The sequence below is a fragment of the Cupressus sempervirens genome, chromosome 10 (genome assembly GCF_028749045.1).
Source record: "Cupressus sempervirens isolate cs-2001-9-10 chromosome 10, ASM2874904v1, whole genome shotgun sequence".
NCBI classification, from domain to species: Eukaryota; Viridiplantae; Streptophyta; class Pinopsida; order Cupressales; family Cupressaceae; genus Cupressus; species Cupressus sempervirens.
In genome coordinates, this window is record NC_143127.1 from 908,361,405 (window position 1) to 908,381,119 (window position 19,715).

Below are 19,715 nucleotides of genomic sequence, written 5' to 3' on the forward strand. Positions count from 1 at the left end.
CGCACACCATACACATGCAAGTATGGGGTAAGTATCCATAATAAAACACATGAGATAATAAACTATCTAACTAATCATCATTAATAACTGAAAGCAATGTAATGATCATCATGCATACATGAAATGTAAAGTCTAAATGATCTCATCATATATCAACTGAATCCATAACATAATATTTGATAGTCTCAAAACAATACCACTAATCCATCAACATAAGGCTAGTCTAACATAGTCTGATAATAATAGCAACAATGTGTCCAAAAAAATGTGAACGAGGCCAGGCACTACATCCAACCCCCCCTTGGGTTAGGCTTACACCTAGAAGCCTACAAACAAGTAGGGATATAACTCCCGTAATCTAGCTGCATCCTCCCATGTAGCTAAAGAATCATCAGTAGGGTCGCATTGGACCCTTACCTGCTCGATGGTTCGACCCCTGAGGGTCAACTCCCGCTACTCCAGAATACGAACTGGCTCCAAAGCCAGCTGCCTATCCTCTACCTGCAACACATTCCAATAAAGAATATGTATAACATCAATGATATACTGCCTAAGTACTGAAACATGGAAAATATTGTGAATGCGAGCTAGGCTAGGTTGTAGAGCAAGGCGGTAAGCAACCAGGCCAATCCTCTCTAGAATCTCAAATGGTCCCACAAAGTGAGGTGCTAGCTTAGAACCCTTTTCGTATTAGATCAAACTCTTTCATGGATGCACTCTCAAGAAAACCTTATCTCCTACAGCAAACTGCTTATCTTTTCTATCTGCATTAGCATACTTTTTCTGCCTATCCTGTGCTGTAGTCAAGTGCTCACAGATACGCACTACCTGTTGCTCCATATCATGAAGCATCTCAGGACCCAATAGGATGCAATCCTCTAGACTGTCCCAAATAAATGGTGTACGACAAGGACATCCATATAATGCCTGAAATGGTGCCATACCAATAGAACTATGATACCCATTGTTGTAAGAAAACTCCACTAGGTAGAGATAGTCCTCCCAATGTGTCTGCCTATCCATCACATACATCCATAACATATCTTCCAAAACCTAATTCACCCTCTCTGTCTAACCATCTATCTCTAGATGATATGCCGAACTGAAATTCAATTAAGCTCCAAGCTCATGCTGCAGCGATGTCTAGAAGGCAGATGTGAATATAGGATCCTTGTCAGAAATGATCTTTCGGGGAATATCATGTAATCTCACAATGTCATGCATGAAGACATTAGCTATAGAAGCTATTTTGTAGGAAGACCTAATCGGTGAAAAATGTGCCACCTTAGTCAACCGATCAATGATGACCATGATAGCATCATGACGACGAACAATCATAGGTAATCCTACTATGAAATCCCACTTCCATGATGGAATGAGATTTGGTTGCAAAAGTCCAGCTGGGTGCTCGTGTTCTGCCTTAACTCTCTGACACTCAAGACACCTAGCCACAAAATCAGCAATGTCTTGCTTCATCCTAGACCAATAGAACAAACTCCTCAAATCAACATGCATCTTTTTGACACCTAGATGTGCTGAGTAGTGTGTACGATGGGCTTCTTGTAGAATCAAGGTGTGAAGCTCATCCAATACAGGCACATATATCCTCCCCAAATGTCTCAAAAGACCATCTAACTCTCAAATGTAGCCTACAAACGTACCCTCCAAAGGTCTTCCTGAATCTAATTCCTTGCACACCTCCTGATACCAAGAATCTGTAGGAAGTGTCTGAAGAATCTGACTCCTCAAATCCACACTAAGAGTCATAGATGATATCACATGTCTCCTGTGACTCAAAGCATCTGCCACCACATTATCCTTTCCCTGAATGTACTTTACCTCAAAATCATACTCACATAGAAATTCCATCCATCGTCTCTGACGAGCATTCAAATTAGGCTGAGTGAAAATGTACTGAAGACTGCGATGATCACTATGTAGCTTGAATCTGTGCCCCAACAAGAAATGTCTCCACCTTGTCAAATCATGAACTACTACTGCTAACTCAAGATCATGGGTAGGATAATTTAGTTCATGATCCTTGAGCTTACGTGATTCATATGCAATCACCCGTCCATTCTGCATCAAAACTGCCCCAATCCCTTCAAGAGAAGCATCTGTACACACCATAAAATCTTCCTTTGGATCAGGTACTGCTAAGATTGATGCACTGGTCAAAAGCTCCTTGAGTTTCTAAAATGCTTCCTCGCATTTCTCTATCCATATAAACTTCTTTCCTTTCCTCTAAAGGGAAGTGATATGATGTGCTATCCTAGAGAAGTTTTGAACAAATCTATGATAATAACCACCTAGGCACATGAAACTATGAATCTCTAACACATTACTCGGTGTAGGCCAGTCTACTATCACCTGAATCTTTGTAGGATCCACTGAAATACCATCACCTAAAATGACATGCCCTAAGTACTGAATCTCTGATTTGAAGAATTCACACTTAGCTGCATTGGTATAAAGTTGGTTGTCTCTTAAACACTGTAAAACCAATCACAAGTGTTCCTCATGCTCCTTCTGAGACTTAGAATATATCAATATGTCATCAAGAAACACAAGTACAAACCTATCAAGATAAGATCAAAACATCCATTCATCAAACTCGTGAAAACTAATGGAGCATTAGTCAACCCAAAAGGTACCACTGTAAACTCATAATGCCCATAGCGAGTTCGAAAGGTGGTCTTGTGAATATCGGCTTCCTTAATGTGAAGCTGGTGGTATCCTGACTTAAGGGCAATCTTGGAGAATACTGTAGCTCCCTTGATCTGATCAAATAAGTCATCAATCCTAGGCAGAGAATAACTGTTCTTAATAGTCACCTTATTAAACTATTTGTAATCAATACAAAGGTGCAAAGAACCATCTTTCTTCTTCACAAAGAGCACTGGAGCTCCCCATGGTGATACACTAGGTCGAATGCTCTCTTTGGCTAGGAGTTCCTCTAGCTGAAGACTTAACTCACCCAATTCCTGTGTAGTCATATGATAAGGAGCTTTAGAGATAGGCTCCACTCTAGGAATCAGATCAGTGCTAAAATCAATGTCCCTCTCTGGAGGCATGCATGGAATCTCACTTGGAAAAACATCTGCATACTCCTATAAAATTGGGTGATCTAAAGTCTTCCTCATGAGATCTTCCTCATCAAGATCATTTACCATAACAACAAATATCTAACACCCCTTAAGGAAACTCCACTTCAATTGCATCCTAGAAATTATCCACAAAGATATAGGCTTTGGTATCCCAACTATCTTCACATCATTCCCTTGGTCATCTTGACACATAATAATCTTCTTCCTACAATCTATACTAGCTCTATGAGATCCAAGCTAGTCCATGCCTAAAACCACATCGTAGGGACCAAAGTGTATGACTCGAAGGTCAACTGCAATATCAAATCCTCCTAAACTAAGCCCACACTTATGAACTATAGAATCTGTGGAGACCTTAATACCTGAGGCTAGTTCCACTTGCCAACCACGAACTTGCTTCACTGCATCCAGCTTACACTTAGAAACTATAGATGGTGAAATAAATGAATATATAGCTCCTGTATCAAACAATACTAAAAGAGATATACCTCGAATAGTACCTGTGGTCTCAATCACTATTCCCTAATGATCTACTTGATGGTGACCTACTGCTGCAAATACTCTATGAGCTCTACCCGCATCACCAACTGTAGGCTCTGAAACTGTAGGCCTAGGCCCTAAAAATTGAGGTGTTCATTGTGGACATTGAGCTACATAATGTCCAATCTATCCACATGAAAAATATTCTATATTTCTACCAGATCCTTTACCCATAGGTGGTGCATTTGATTGCTGACGGTTGTTCTTGCTAACCAAAGACTGACTACTCTGAGCTGGCTGATTGGGCTGATTTTTTTTATTGCGTTGAGTATTGTGATTGTTCTTGGAGTTAGAACCTCTACCACCACCTTGAGCATAAGAATTTGATCCCTTCTGCTACTGCATCTACTGAGACTGTTGCTGATACTATTTTCCCTTAGAAAAACAAGGCTTCCTGTTACCACCTGAATTGTAGTTGCCTTTAGATCCTTATGCTACTAGCGCTCCTACAAAACCTCCTTGACCAAGGTTGACACTTTGCTCAACAATGATAGCTCGATGTACCGCATCCTTGAGGGTTTTTGGCTCAAATACCTTGACACCCCCAATTATACAGTTATTCAAACCTCTAATAAAGTGTTGTGTCAACTGAGCTGAATTTTCACTGAATCCTGAGAAAGACATGAGCTCATAAAACTTACACTCGTACTCGGTCACTGACATAGTGTACTGCTTGAGATTATGAAATTCATCTACCCTTTGATGTTTCCATTCCTCTGGTAGGAATCGTTCACGAATACTTTCTAAGAATAGTTCCCAAGTGATACTACTCATATTGATACCCAGCTTCTTCTCCTCAATTGTCCACCAAGTGGCCCCAAAATTCTCCAAACTGGTAATTGCAAATCTTGCCTTAACATTGCTGTTGAAATCCTGCATGGCAAAAATCCTATCAACAAAAATAAGCCACTGTTTGGCCACATAACCAAAACCTTGCCCATTGAAAGGCTTGACCTTGGATCTTGAAAGATCCTTCATCTGAGTGGACACAATGGACCTCTGACAATCCTTCCAAGGGCTCCTAGACCTAGGTCTATGCTCTTGTTCTATCTGATGTGCTTTGGGCTGATCTTGAAAAGGAGGTAGATGGTCAAGAATAGTGTGCATCATCTATCTCAAATCAACCTCTTTAGACTCAGCTTGGTCCTCTCTATAGCTCTCTTCCTGCTACTTATTAGCGTGCTCTCCTCTACTCTCTTCATGAGCAGATCCCCTATGGGTAGACTCATGGATACTGATAGCTCTACCATGACCATGACCTCTACCATGGCCTCTACCATGGCCTCTGACAGAAGACCTAGTCCCAAGTACCATCCTACAATAGTACAAAGTACTATTACAATCAAAAGACCCATGTTTGCAATAGACTAAGTTCAATTTTAGTTTTGTCTATGTTTAGGTTTAAGCAAGATCTCAGTTTTGAAGACTACGTATTGAAGTATGAAAAATATACAAGTAGCAGTTCAAGTTCTATTTCAATTCACCTAGTTTTCAATTTGAAGAGATACACTTAATAGTTCAAAGTTCTAGCTATTCCAAAATACTTAGAGCTCCCAATGTAGAAACTCAGGCTCTAATATTATAACCAAGGTATCTAAGGAGATTGTAGAAGAAGAAAATCTTGAAAGTTGTACCAAGGAGCAAAGAGAAGTATTATTGTGCAACATAAGGGCAAGAGAAGCAATATTGTTAGCTCTATCTAAAAGTGAGTATAGTCAGGTAAAAATAATCAAAACATCTCATGAAATTTGGAAAACTTTAGAAACTAATTATGATGATGATGCACATGTAGAAAGAGTTAGATTATAGAACTTGCATTGCACATTTCAAGATGTTAGAATGATGGAAGATGAATCTATAAGAAGCTATAATGGCAAAATATTTGAGATTAATGTAGGAATCAAATCTTATGAAGGAACCAAATTTGATGATGAAGTAATATGGAAGATCTTGAAAAGTCTGACAACACCTTTCAAGACAATAACATAGATGATTCAGCTGATGATACCCTATACTAAAAATTTCACCATAGAAACATTGGTTTGTAGATTGGAAGTTGTAGAATTTGATCTGAAATAATCTAGAGAATCAACAAAAGTTGAGAAAGAATTTAGTGCATTAAGTGTCAAACCTAATTTGGAAAAGAATACAAGAGCACAAGAAGACATTGTCAGCAGTAGCAAAAGTGTTGAGGAAAAGATCAAGGAAGGAGTTTTTCTTCTTGTGGAAAGATAAAAAGATGGTAAGAACATTTTTGAGTGTTGGACATGCAATGAATATGGTCACTCTACATCTAAGTGTACTAAAAGAGAAAGGAAGTATAAGAAAAGATCCAAACCTAGAAGACCTAGGAATTTCTTATATGCTAATGAAGAAGAATCTAACCAAAGAAAAAGTTAAGTTAAATTGGTATTCATAGCTATAAAGGAGGATGATCTTGACAAAGAGATTAGAGAAGAAAGTGCATTTATTTCACAAGTTAAAAGGAAATATTGGATCATCAATAGTGGTTGTTCACATCACATGACCTGTGATATGAGCAAATTTTTCAAATTCAAAAGCCATGATGGAGGGATTGTCAAAGTAGGAAACAATGCAACCTGTCACATTACAGGAATTGGATCTATCACACTTGATAGTAAAACAAATATTGACGATGTTTATTTTGTTGATGGACTAAAACATAACTTGTCAACTGTTGGACAACTTGTGGACAAGGGGTACGAATTACAATTTGGTAATGACACATGCATTGTCAAGAACAAGGAAGGAAAATTGCTTGGTGTTGGAACAAGAACTAGAGGTAATGTATTTTAGCTGAACATATTCAAAGAAGAAATCCCTGCATCTGATAAAAGAAAATTTGACACACAAGTTTTTGAAATTCTTGGTGAGTTATCATATTTGAGTAAAGAACATAATATTGAGTTTATAGATCCAAAATCCTTCTGTTGTATACAAAGAAACAACAACACAAACAAAGGATAGTTCTAGAACAAAAGATGATAGAAAGATAAAAGAAGGTATTGATCTACTTGCAAGGAAAGAACCTAAAGGTATGAAGTTTCTAGTTTGTTGGACATGTAAAGAGTTTGGTCATTTTACAAGATAAGTGCAAGAAGTCGGGTCTCACTTTTGGACAAAAAGTGGAAGTGTTTTTCCTATTTTAAAAATTTCTTCTCAATCGATGTCAAAATTTGAGGCATTTAGAAATTCAATATAAAAAAACTTCAAAAATAATTTTTTTTGTGTTCGGAATCTAGTTTTTGAATATGTAATTTATTTGTATACCCATATGATAGATTTTGTTTAAAACCACTTTTTCAACATGCCTGTTTCAGGACATTACCTCTCTCATGTACGGACACCAAAATTTGACACAAATAAATGAATTTTCATAAATACTTTTAAAGGGAGTTACCTAATACACTTAAGATTGATGACAATATTTTTCTTTAATCTTTTATTGAATAATTTTATTTTTATTAATTATTAATTCGCTATAAAGGTAAATTTTAAAACCTCTCGTGTACGGACACCATAATTTGATCAAAATTTAATTTTTTTTCAATTTTTTTTTTTAACCTCAAAAAAATTATATGTAGAATGATGAAATATAAATTAATTAAATAAAAATTATAAAATACAAAAGTTATTAAAGTTTTAGTGAATTTCACTATTTTACATTTAGGTACCACCTTTCATTAAAAAATAATGCAAAAATAGTAAATAAAATCATAGCACTATAAAAATTATATTTCTGAAATTAGGTCAGTAAGAGCTCTAATGCTTTTTTGTTTCACAAAATAATTTGATGGGGAAGACCCTCTAAAAATTATGGCAAAGTCTAAATTTCTTAGTTCAATGCCTTAGCCAAATCTTGAGAGGTCAAGGCATAGGCTTGGTCTCACCAAGTCTATCCCAAACCAAAATCCAAGATAGGAGAAAAAAATTCCACCCAATGTTGTAAGAAACAGGTACCCGTTATTTAAATTCAAAAAATGGGTACCCATTTTGAAAAAGTCAAATCAACATACAAAATCCCCCCAGAAACCAAAATTTTAAATTTTTAGAAATGGGTACCTATTCTTTAAAAGTAAAAAATGAGTACCCATTTCTAAAAAATGAAAAAAAATTATATTTTCAAAAATAGGTACCCATTTTTTGAAAATTAAAAATGGGTACCCAATTTTTCAAAAATGGGTGCCTGTTTTTTAAATTTTGGATCAGGCACCCAAGCCTAAAACAGGTACCCATTTCTAAAAGAGTATGATCTCAATCCAAAGACTCCCGTGGAATTGAGACCCAACTCCTTGCGTCTACCCTACAAGTAAATTTCATAAGAGATTAAGAAAACCTAGAAAGAGTTTTCCTTCTAATAAAGATGAAGAATTCTTGAGTGATTGTGATAAGATTAAGAAAAAGGAAGTAGTAGAAGAGATAGCTTTGGTAATTATTGTTGATCTAGAGGCTAGCCATGAAAATATGGAAGTTGGGTCACTAAGAATGACTTGTAGAACAATGTGTTGGGTGAGAAAGTTGCAAAGAAAGAAATTAGACTAAAGTATGTTAACACCAAGGAATAGATTGCAGACATTTTTACAAAAACATTACCAAAGGATACATTTTAGTACCTAAGAAGCATGCTTGGGGTTATGCCTCTACCTACTTTAGAATAGAAGATGCAAAAGTGCATCAGTCCAGGGCACGGAGCACTAGTGTTAGACTGGATTGAATGTTGATGCTTCCTTAGTGGTGGAATATCTATGTTGAACATAGTCAGCAAAGCACTCTTGGTAATTGGTGATTTGGTATGCAATAGTCTCTCTAAATACTGAAGATGTTTATAGATTTATATGCAAAAGTTGTAAAGCCATCAACCAGCTTGTGGTTATGCTGGTAAATTATTGTATCTTTGAGCAATTGAACCATTTGTGTATTACCTTTGACATTGATGTCAATGGGGGAGAGAGTGACATGAAAAATATTCTACTTGGAAGAAAGCAGAAAATGATGTAGATGTATATTTGGTATTCTTGGAACTTAGATGTTTTTCATCTATGTTGTCATCAATGAAAAGGGGGAGATTGTTAGCATGAATATTGATGTTGTGGAGGAGTATTGCAGAACATTGATATGATCTATTCATGGTTGTGTTTTTCATTGATGACAACATAGTAATAAGTTTGTAAAGACTGATAAATCAGTAGACTAATATTTTTGTATTAAGAACAATATATTACTTATCTGACAATGTACAATTTCTAGAGCATAATACAATATGTCTTTGTTACAAGGATAAGTATGCAATACTTGAATTGACAGTGTATGGAAGATATGATTGATCTATAGAGAACCATATGGAAATAGAGTATTAGGAAAGTAGTTGCTATTGTTTGATTGTTGCAATTCATTACAAATGTATTTAAAGGTTGCACAATTAGTTGGAGATAATATATTGATCATTGGTGATGTCAGAGAGTGCACATGTACGAAAGTCACACGTGTGAAAGTTTATTTATAACTGTGAGCTGACAAAATTAATTAAATGTGTATTTATTTAATTAGCATATTATAATTAAGTGGGAAGCTGACTCTAGGATTTATTATTAAACATGGTATAAGGAAAGATGTTTTCTATGTTTAACATACAGTAAGTAGAAAAGACTTGCAAATTATTGAGCAACAGAGCACTACAAAAGTAAAGTGACTTACCTATGGATGTAAGTGACCTTAAGGGTTATTATTATTGAGTAGAGAGTTCTAGATCTAATTGAACAATCTGAAGGAGAAGAAGTTTGACATACTGAATAGAGGAAGAAGTAAAATCTTGTTTCAAATCTATTATTCTAAAAGGAATAGTATCAAGATCAATTGGACAATGGGTTCATTGATCTAATCCTAAAACTATTTGGACAATGGATTCATCTACCTTCTACAACACCTAATAGGGACTCAAAGTGTCCTAACAAGGACTCATATGTACTGAATGTGATTAATTAGAATCCTAACAGGGTCTAGCCACTCACAAGGAATGCTTATATTAGTACATCATCTTGTGGGTATCATTCCCACTAAGGTTTTCCCTCTGATCAAGTGTTTCCCTATTTAACATATCTAGTCTCACTATCTATATCTATCTTTCATGATTGCTGATTATATTGCTCACATAATTATGTTGGATTTAAGTGGATATTGAGTTTGATAATTATATAGTTGATTCACCACCCCCCCCCCCCCCCCCACCACTCCCAGTTATATCATGAACATTAATTACTAACAAGAACTTCCCCAATCCATGTATCCTTCTAGAATCGAGTCTAGATGCCATCACCAATGTTCCATCTTATGGCCCCTCTTGAGTGTTTCCTTGTCTTGATGATTTTGTTCCATATCCTTGACCCTATCAAAAGACCATTTCCAAAGAGAGCCTTGGTAAAAGGGTGGGAGTTCAAGTACTTAGTACTGATAATATGACACCAAGGTACAGAAGTTTGAGGCAACCTCCAACCAACCTTCACCATGAGGGCCTTATTAAGATCTCCAATACTTCTTACATTCAGACCTCCTTGAGATTTCAGTTTACATACCTTATCCAACATAACCAAGCTTAGTTATTCTTTTCCTTCGATGATGTCCATAAATTTTTTTGTTGTATCTTCTCAATAATATCTTTGAAATTGCTAGATGTCTTAAATAGTGATAAAAAATAGACATCAATTATTTGTATGGAGGCCAAAAGTAATTGAAGATTACTAATACTGCTGAGGCTTCCAACCTACCAACTTCCTTTGCATCCTCTCCACCACTATATTAAAGAATTGAGGGGCCACTTCTTTGACCATAAGGGGAAGATCATGATAAGTATCAAGTAGGTTAGTAGCCTAGCATTACAAGTCCCTAAGAATTCTTTCTTAAAGAGCCATCTCAATGCTACAGAAGTATAACTTACTTATATGATAAATGGCATGTTTCCCTCAATACTTTTACATACCCATTCAAGGTCCTTTTCTAGCCATTTTTCTCCTATATGGGAGACATTCCATAGAGAAAGGCTTCAAGCAACAAATTATTGTATAACCTCGGGAGGGAGGGTCAAAGTAGGTTTAATCCCCACAATTTTGTGTTGAGACACCAAGGCTAGGAGGTTCCTACCAAGAATCTCAACAATCATTATGAAGAGGTAAGGTGACACCAAGTTTCCCTGTTTGAGGCACTTCTCTACCAGGAAAAGCCCTCAGGCAAACAATTAACATGAATAGAGAAGTGGATACTATTTTTCACTTTCCCAATCAAAGTGATAGAATGTTCCCCAAATCTAATCTTACTAATAATTTTAATACAAAATTCCCTCCTCACCTTATCATAGGCCTCACAAATATCAAATTTTAGAGCTATAGTAGGCTTACCACATCTTTCCATGGAGTGTAGGACCTCATGGGAGGTCATTATAGTATCCAAGGTCTGCCTCCCAAGAAAAAATCGATTTTGGGTCAAGCTAATAGTTGTGTTAAGAATCTATTTCATTCAATTGACCATCACCATGGATAATATCTTGTAAATAGTGTGACAAAGACTTATCAGTCTGAAGTCTTCTAGGTGGGTGATGTTGTTAATTTTAGTAATCAAGAATATAAAAGTCTTGTTTAGATCTCTAAGAATATTACCAATTTTGATCAAATTCCTCATTGCATGTACAAGATCATACTTAATAATCTCCCAAAACTCCTGGAAGAATGCTGAGGGAAAACAATCTAGTCCAAGGGCTTTGAAGGCTCCCATGGGAAATACTTCCCATTTGACTTTATGCTCGGTCACCTTCCTAATGAGGTCTTAGTTAGTTCTATCATGAAAAATCTATTGTAGGAATTCAAAAAATTCTGTCTCAATCTGGGGGATAGCATTTGTTTTAGGATTTTGTATATATCATGAAAATAGCTCGTAGTCTAGCTCCCAAGTTCTTCCTCATCATTAAGTTCTTCATTTTTACTATTGATTAGCTTCCTAATAGTGTTTCTTTTTAGATCACTATTTAGTTACCATTGCCCATGGATTGACTAATTTGGGCATTAATTTGATGGTCCTGATGACAACCACTTAAATAGTTAGACATTGCTTTTGTGTTTGCTCATAAGCTTCAAACTGAATTAAGAAAAGAGCTGATTTAAATCTTAATCAAAGTTAACTAGTTAACTCATTTTAAACTTAGATTATATTAATGTTATGTCACTCTCACAAACTTTAAAAGTAGGTAACATAACATTGCTTCACTCTTAATTTATTATTGACTCATAAAATTGGGATCTGTCAAACAATTTGTTCACTACTTTGATTAACTTTTACACTAACTAACATGAAACCTTTATTTTTGGCTATTTTCTTCAAAATCATATAATACATTACATTTTGAAACTATTTATATATTAATTTATAATTGATTAAAAATAATACTTAACATACTATATATTATATTTTCTTTAACATTTTATAATAATAAGAAATATTTATTTTATAGGAAAAAAACTTATTTTATATTATTTTATTATAATCTTACTTTTTATCTTTTATTTAATGATTAATTTTATTAAAATAACCTCTAACAGTAGGTACATGCCACTGCATAGAACTTTTTTATATTAATCTTTTAAAGATAATACAAAATGATAAGCAATATAACAGACTAAACCACCTCCCTTTTCTCACTTTGTAAATTCAAAAGGAAAGCGCACCCAATAGGCTCAAGAGGCGACTCAAGCACTACACATGTATTTTCTTCACTAAATATGAAATCTATGAAATGAGAAAATGGAAATAGTAAGATGGTACAACGTTAATGATTAAGTAGAAAAGTTACTAAAAATTAGATAAAAAAGGGTACTAGTTGTGTAGTGAGTTGAAATTGATGAGAATTGGAAATGAGAAGACAAAATTGACTTGTGATAGGAATATGAGCATAGATCTATTGAGGGCATGTAACATATTATCTATATATTATGAATGTTTGTTTGTGGTTTAGATATTATAGTGACATAGTTTAGACCTAATGATTCAGTAATCTCCCAAAGGTATTTTTAGACACTACCATTCAAACATATTGTTAGATATTAGAAATTCTAATGATCTCAGATTCTAAGTTCCATTGTATATTAGGCTAAGATTATGCACTCCAGTCATCCATAATATTCAAAAGAATTCGATCTACTTGACATTGAAAAGCATTTTGAGATAAACTTTCCATCTATTTTGTTCAATTAAAAAAATATCAAATAATTAAAATAGAGTATTAAACATTCTTTTATTTTAATTTCTAAAAAATGTATCTAAAATAACTAAGATTGAGAAGTTATATAATAAGAATGTTGAAATTGAAAAGTTTTTTAGTTTAAATTGACTAGAATCATTAATTTAAATAATTTTAAAAAAAAATTATATTAAAGAATATTGAAATTATGAGATTTTATTATTTAAATTTTATAAGACCCCTTCATGAATGAAATTCACTCAAACTTTCTTATAATTCTATTGTGAGGTAAATAATCTTAAAATCAAAAAATAAAAGGTTGATTTTTTAATTAAAAGTAGCCAAAACTATTGGGCTGGCCCTTTAAGAATCAAACTAGTGAACAACCAGTAGATAACCATCAACCAAAACTACCCCTTACCACTTAATAAAACAAAAACAAGGTTTGAAACTATAAATAAAAGAGTATCAGTGGGCCTAACATACATACTACCTATATAAAGACTAGTAAAACTACATAAATATATTTAAAAAGGCATGAGAGCCTTAAACCCCTTCAAGTTCAACAACCAGTAGATTAAAAACATAAAAACAATAAAGATAGAATCATTAAGGCTTCTTAGCTTCCTTCCTCCTTAGTAGAATGTTTGCCTAGTCTTCCACAAGGAAGTCAAACAACATTTTTTTATCCTCCTTTGGTAGGTCTCCCTCTAAGTCCTTAAGTAGGTTCAGTTTGGTGGCACTTGCATGTGTTACTTTGAGAGTTAACTTTGTCAATAGGTGCATTCTCTCCTGGAGTGCATGAACTCTATCCCACACCTTACTTCTAGAATTTTTTGTGATCTCCACATTGACCTCCAAAATGTTGCTAGGAAAATCATTTGACTACATCATATTAACTTCCTACAGAATTGGGGGGTTAGCATTATCCTTGGAAAAATCAATAATAGGGGAGGAAATCATTATGGGGGAGGGCACTCTATCCACCATATTAGGGAACTAGTCTCTCATTAAGTCCACACACCCCAGCCCAATGGTTGCCAGAACATGTGACACCTCCTTTCTTTCCTTCAACCCCTCACTCAAGCTAGACTAAGAAGAGCCTGAGATCTCCTCTTCCTCCTCCTCCATTATCCATTCCCCAAAAGTCAACGCCTTCTCTTTTATCCTCTGTTTGGCACATCTCGTGTCTTCATAATCCGTCTCCTCCTCTTGGGAGACCCCTGCTTTCAATTTCCTCTTAGCAATAGATTTGCTAAAGCATAATGTTGATGTTAATAATTACTTTAAAATAAACATAATATAGGTATGATAGGATCCATCAACATGCCTCTTTAACAAAACACCACACTAAAGTTTGATTTATTTTTAAATTTGACATATTGGAATTAATTTAGCAATTGTGTTATAATTTTATTTTTTTAATTTGAAAATTTAAATTAATCCAACAATAGTATGATAATTATATTTTATTTTTGAATTTGACAAATTTAGATTTAATCTAAAAATAGCTCTTTCACTATACATAGCTTAAACATTATACTAGCAAGAACAATCCCAAAAATATAAATAAACAAAAAATACAAAAGAGGTTGAAATGAGAAAATGAAAATAGTAAGATGCTGCAATGTTAATGATTAACTAGAAAAGTTATTAAAAAGTTGATTAAAAAAATGTACTAGTTGTGTGGTGAGTTGAAATTGATGAGAATTGGAAATGAGAAGACAAAACTAACTTGTGATAGGAATATGAGCATAGATCTATTGAGGGTGTGTAAGATATTATCTATATATTATGAATGCTTGTTTGTGGTTTAGATATTATAGTGACATAGTTTAGACCTAATGATTCAATAATCTCCCAAAGGTATTTTTAGACACTACCATTCAAATATATTGTTAGATATTAGAAGTTCTAATGATCTAAGATTCTAAGTTCCATTGTATATTAAGATAAGATTATGCACTTCAAACATCCGTGATATACAAAAGTATTAGATCTACTTGACATTGAAAATTATTTTGAGATAAACTTTCCATCTATTTTGTTCAATTAAAAAAAAATCAAATAATTAAAACAGAGTATTGAAGATTCTTTTATTTTACTATTTGATGAATGTATCTAAAATAACTAAGATTGAGATGTTTTATAATAAGAATGCTGAAATTGAAAAGTTTTTAAGTTTAAATTGACTAGAATCATTAATTTAAATCATTTTTCTAAAGATTTATATTAAAGAATATTGAAATTATGAGATTTTATTATTTAAATTTTCTAAGATGCCTTCATGAATGAAATTCATTCAACCTTTCTTATAATTCTATTGTGAGTTAAATTAAATTGAAAAACCCAAAAATAAAATGTTGATGTTTTTGAATTTAAAGTAGCCAAAACTAGGGGGCTAGCCCTTTAACAATCAATTTGGTTAACAACTAGCAGATAACCATCAACCAAAACTACCCCTTACGACTTAATAAAATAGAAACAAGGTCTAGAACCATAACTAAAAGAGTATCAGTAGGCCTAACATACATATTGCCTATATAAAGACTAGTAAAGCTATATAAATATATAAAAAAAGGCATGAGAGCCTTAGACCCCTTTGAGTTCAACAACCAACAAATTAACAACATAAAAACAAAAAAGAGAGAATCATTAAGGCTTCTTAGCCTCCTTCCTCCCCATAGGATATTTGCCTAGTCTTCAACAAGGAAGTCAAAACAAAAATTTTGTATCCTCCTTTGGTAGGTCTTCCTTTGAGTCCTTAAGTAGGTTCAGTGTGGTGGTAGTTGCATGTGTTGCTTTGATAGTGAACTTTTTTAGGAGGAATATTCTCTCCTCTAACGCATGAATTCTATCCTACACCACACTACCAGACTTTTTTGTGATCTCCACATTGACCTCCTACATGTCATAAGGAAAACCATCCGCTTGCATCATATTAACTTCCTGCACAATTGGGGGGTTAGCATTATCCTTGGAAATAGCCTTAATAGGGGAGGAAATCGTTATGGGGGAGGGCACTCTATTCACCATATAATGGAACTGGTCCCTCGTTAAGTCCACACACCCCAACCCTATGGTTGGCAAAACATGTGACACCTCCTTTCTTTCCTTCAATCCCTCACTTGATCTAGATTGAGAAGAGTCTAAGATCTTCTCTTCCTTCTCCTCCATTCTCCCTTCCCCAAAAGTCAATGCCTTCTCTTTCATCCTCCATTTGGGATAGCCCATGTCTTCAGGATCTGTCTCCTCCTCTTGTGAGGCCTCCGCTTTCAGTTTCTTCTTGGCATTAGACTTGCTAAAACATAATGTTGATGTTAATAATAACTTTAAACTAAATATTATATAGTTATGATAGGATCCATCCACATGCCTCTTTAATAAAACACCACACTAAATTTTGATTTACTTTTAAATTTGACAAATTGGAATTAATTTAGCAAGTGTTATAATTTTATTTTTAAAATTTGACAAATTAAATTAATCTAGCAAGAGTATGACAATTTTATTTTATTTTTAAATTTGACAAATTTAGATTTAATCTAGCAATAGCTCTTTCACTATACATAGCTTAAACCTTAGACTATCAAGAATAATCCCAAAATAAAAAGCAAAGAGGTCAAAGCAAAGATTCATTATTATTATTATTATGGGATGTAATTAATTATTACTAAGCTTGTGTAGAGCCAAACCCAAGACCTCTTAGATAAGAGTCTCACAATTTACTGTTGTGTTGTAGGCTCTTGCCTAGTGTTATAATTTTATTTTTTAAATTTGATAAATTAAATTAATATGATAATTTTATTTTATTTTTAAATTTGAAAATTTTAGAATTAATCTAGCAATAGCTCTTTCACTATACATAGCTTAAACCTTAGACTAGCAGGAACAATCCATAAAATATTTAAAAAAAAAAAAAAGATTTTCAATTATGCTCTACCTGTTTCTTCAGTTTTTCTTTCAGATTTCCAGCCACAACAATATTTTGAGCCTAAATTGCTGGTTTGTTCTCTCTCTCCAATTTAAACTCGCGGCTAGAACAAAAAAATAGTAGATTAAATAAACATAGCCTTAGAATCCTAATAATAAACACATAGCTTAAGCCTTAGGCTAGCAAGAACAATCCCAAAAATATTTTTTAAATTAAAAATAAAAAAATAACGATTTTCAATTACGCTCTATATTTTTTTCAGTTGTTCTTTCAGATTTCCAGCCACAACTAAGAAGCCTAAATTGCTGATTTGTTCCTTCGGTTGTCTCTTTACTCTCCAATTTAAACTCACGGCTGGACAAAGGTAGATTAAATAAACACATAACCTAATCCTAATAATTAACACATTATCTTTTGAGAGGTTATATGTTTGAATCCGTGCATAGTTGGTTACGAATTCATCTCTGACGTCCTATTTAAATTTTGAAAAACAGTAAAATTGCTGTAGAAAACAGACCATTCAGGTATCTCTCATCAAACACACGGAAAGAGAAATATAAGTATCATAACCATTATTTGTTTGCACGATGCACCAGTAATGCAGAGTACCCTATGGTCTAATCACTACTAGAGTAGAATCTGGGCCTCAGAATTAGAACTTGAAGGAGGGCGGTATGCGGTAGGGAACGTTGTTGTCGAGCGACTCCACGACACCGGGAAAGGCGGCGAGCCTGAAGCCGCGGTGGATCTCCCTCTCCCATCTCCTCCCAGACAGCTTCTCAGCAGGAGGCGGAGTCTTCGAAGACGGCATCCATAATCCCCTTCTCCAGCGCCGTCTCCGCCCTCAGCTTGCTAACCCCCAACACCACGTCGCGCAGGGCAGCGGGGCTGAGCTTGCCGCGAATCAGGGCATTCATACTCGTGGGGATGGGCAGGCCCATGTCGAGCTCCAGCATTTAGAGCTCGTGGGATGATGATGATGTCATGAAGCGATAGTCGTGGGCGAGAGCGAGCATGAAAGCTCCCGCCACGGCGCCGCCGCAGATGGCTGCGACGGTGGGGATGGTGAGCCTCATGAAGGCCGCCAGCATCTTCTCCAGCCCCTCCAACACTATATCAATGCGCTCCAGTGGGCTCTCGGCGATCCATTTCAAGTCGATGCCGAAGGAGAAGTGTTGTCCTTCATTTGTGGTCACCAGGGCTGCTGCATCAGGGGACTCCTCCACCTCTTTCAGTGCCTCCGCGATGGCGTGGAAGGTGGCGGGATTCAGCCTGTGCTCCTCATCCTCGCCTACCAGCGTCAGTACGTACACCATCCCTCGCTTCTCAAGGCTGCACATCCTCTCTCTCTCTCTTCCTTAATTAATCTCTCTGCCCCAAACAAATATTCAAGCTCTTTCAAATTGCACTTAATGGATGAGGGATGCCAGATGCACATGTTCCTTTTAAATAGAGGAGCTCCCCTCTGGTTGGTAGGATACAAATTCATCTCTAAACAATCAAATTATTATTTTTGAACTTCGGAACGTCATCCTTGGTAGGATTTACGTTTTTGTTTAGGATTCAAACTTCCAAACCTCCTTCTTCTATTTTTTTAATCTTTTATTTAGTTATTAATTTTATTACAATAAGCTCTAATGACAAGTACACTACATGGCACTTTTTTATATTAATCTTTAAAAAATAGTATAAAATGATAAACAATATAAAAGACTAAATCACCTTCACCTTGCTTTTCTTAGTTTGTAAACTCAAAAGGAAAGTGCACCACATAGGCTCAACATTCTATAGTTATGATAGGATCCATCCACAACCTCTTTAATACAACACCACACTCAATTTTGATTTATTTTTGAATTTGAAAAATTGGAATTAATTCAGTAATAGTATTATAATTTTATTTTTTAAATTTGATAAATTGAAATTAATCGAGCAATAGTATGGTAATTTTATTTTGTTTTTAAATTTGACAAATTTAGAATTAATCTAGCAATAGATCTTTTGCTATACATAACTTAGACTAGCAAGAAAAATTCCAAAAATATTTTTTTTCTAAAAAAGTGAAAAATAAGAATATTAATTAACCTTTTTTAAAAAGTTTTTCTTTTAAGTTTGCAGCCACAACTAAGAAGTGAATATTTTGAGCTTATATTGCTAGTTTGTTCCTTCTCTTCTCTCTTCACTCTCCAATTTAAAATCGTTGCTAGAACCAGACAATAGTAGATTATCTTATCCATTACCAGAAAGGAGGGAATTCAAATCTCCTTCAGGAGAGTGTTTAATTCTTCTTATAAGACTTTGTTCATCTCGATGAAGTTACCAATATTAGGGGTCTTCCACTCAATGTGATGGATATATTGTTTCACCATTTTCCCCATCTCAATCCACCACCTCCCTTTTACTGCAACAAACTTTTTTTCAACTAAGGGAACTGTTAGCATGAATACTGATTCTATGTGGGAGAATTGTAGAACATTGATATGATATATTCATGACTGTGTTTGTCATTGATGACAACACAGTAATAAATTTGTATAGACTAACAAAGCAGTAGACTAAGATTTTTGCATTAAGAACAATATATTGCTTATGTGATAATGCATAGTTTCTAGAGCATACCATAGTATGTCTTTGTTACAAGGGTAAGTGTGCAGAACCTGAATTGATAGTGTACGGAAGATATGATTGATCTATAGAGAACAATATTGAAAAAAAGTATTAGGAAAGCAGTTCCTATTGTGTGATTACTGCAATTCATTACAAATGGTGTTAATGGTTGCATAGTTAACTAGAGATAGAATACTAATCATTGATGACATCAGAGAGTGCGCATGTACGGAAGTCACACGTGTGAATTTTTTTTTTTATAATTGTGAGTCGACAATATTAATTA

The 19,715-nt window shown here is 34.6% G+C and overlaps 1 pseudogene; it reads right to left on the bottom strand.

Annotated features, from left to right (window-relative positions):
* Positions 1 to 17,474: 17,474 nt before the first annotated feature.
* Positions 17,475 to 18,162, bottom strand: LOC149536942 (enoyl-CoA delta isomerase 3-like; annotated as a pseudogene).
* Between the last annotated feature and the right edge of the window lie 1,553 nt (positions 18,163 to 19,715).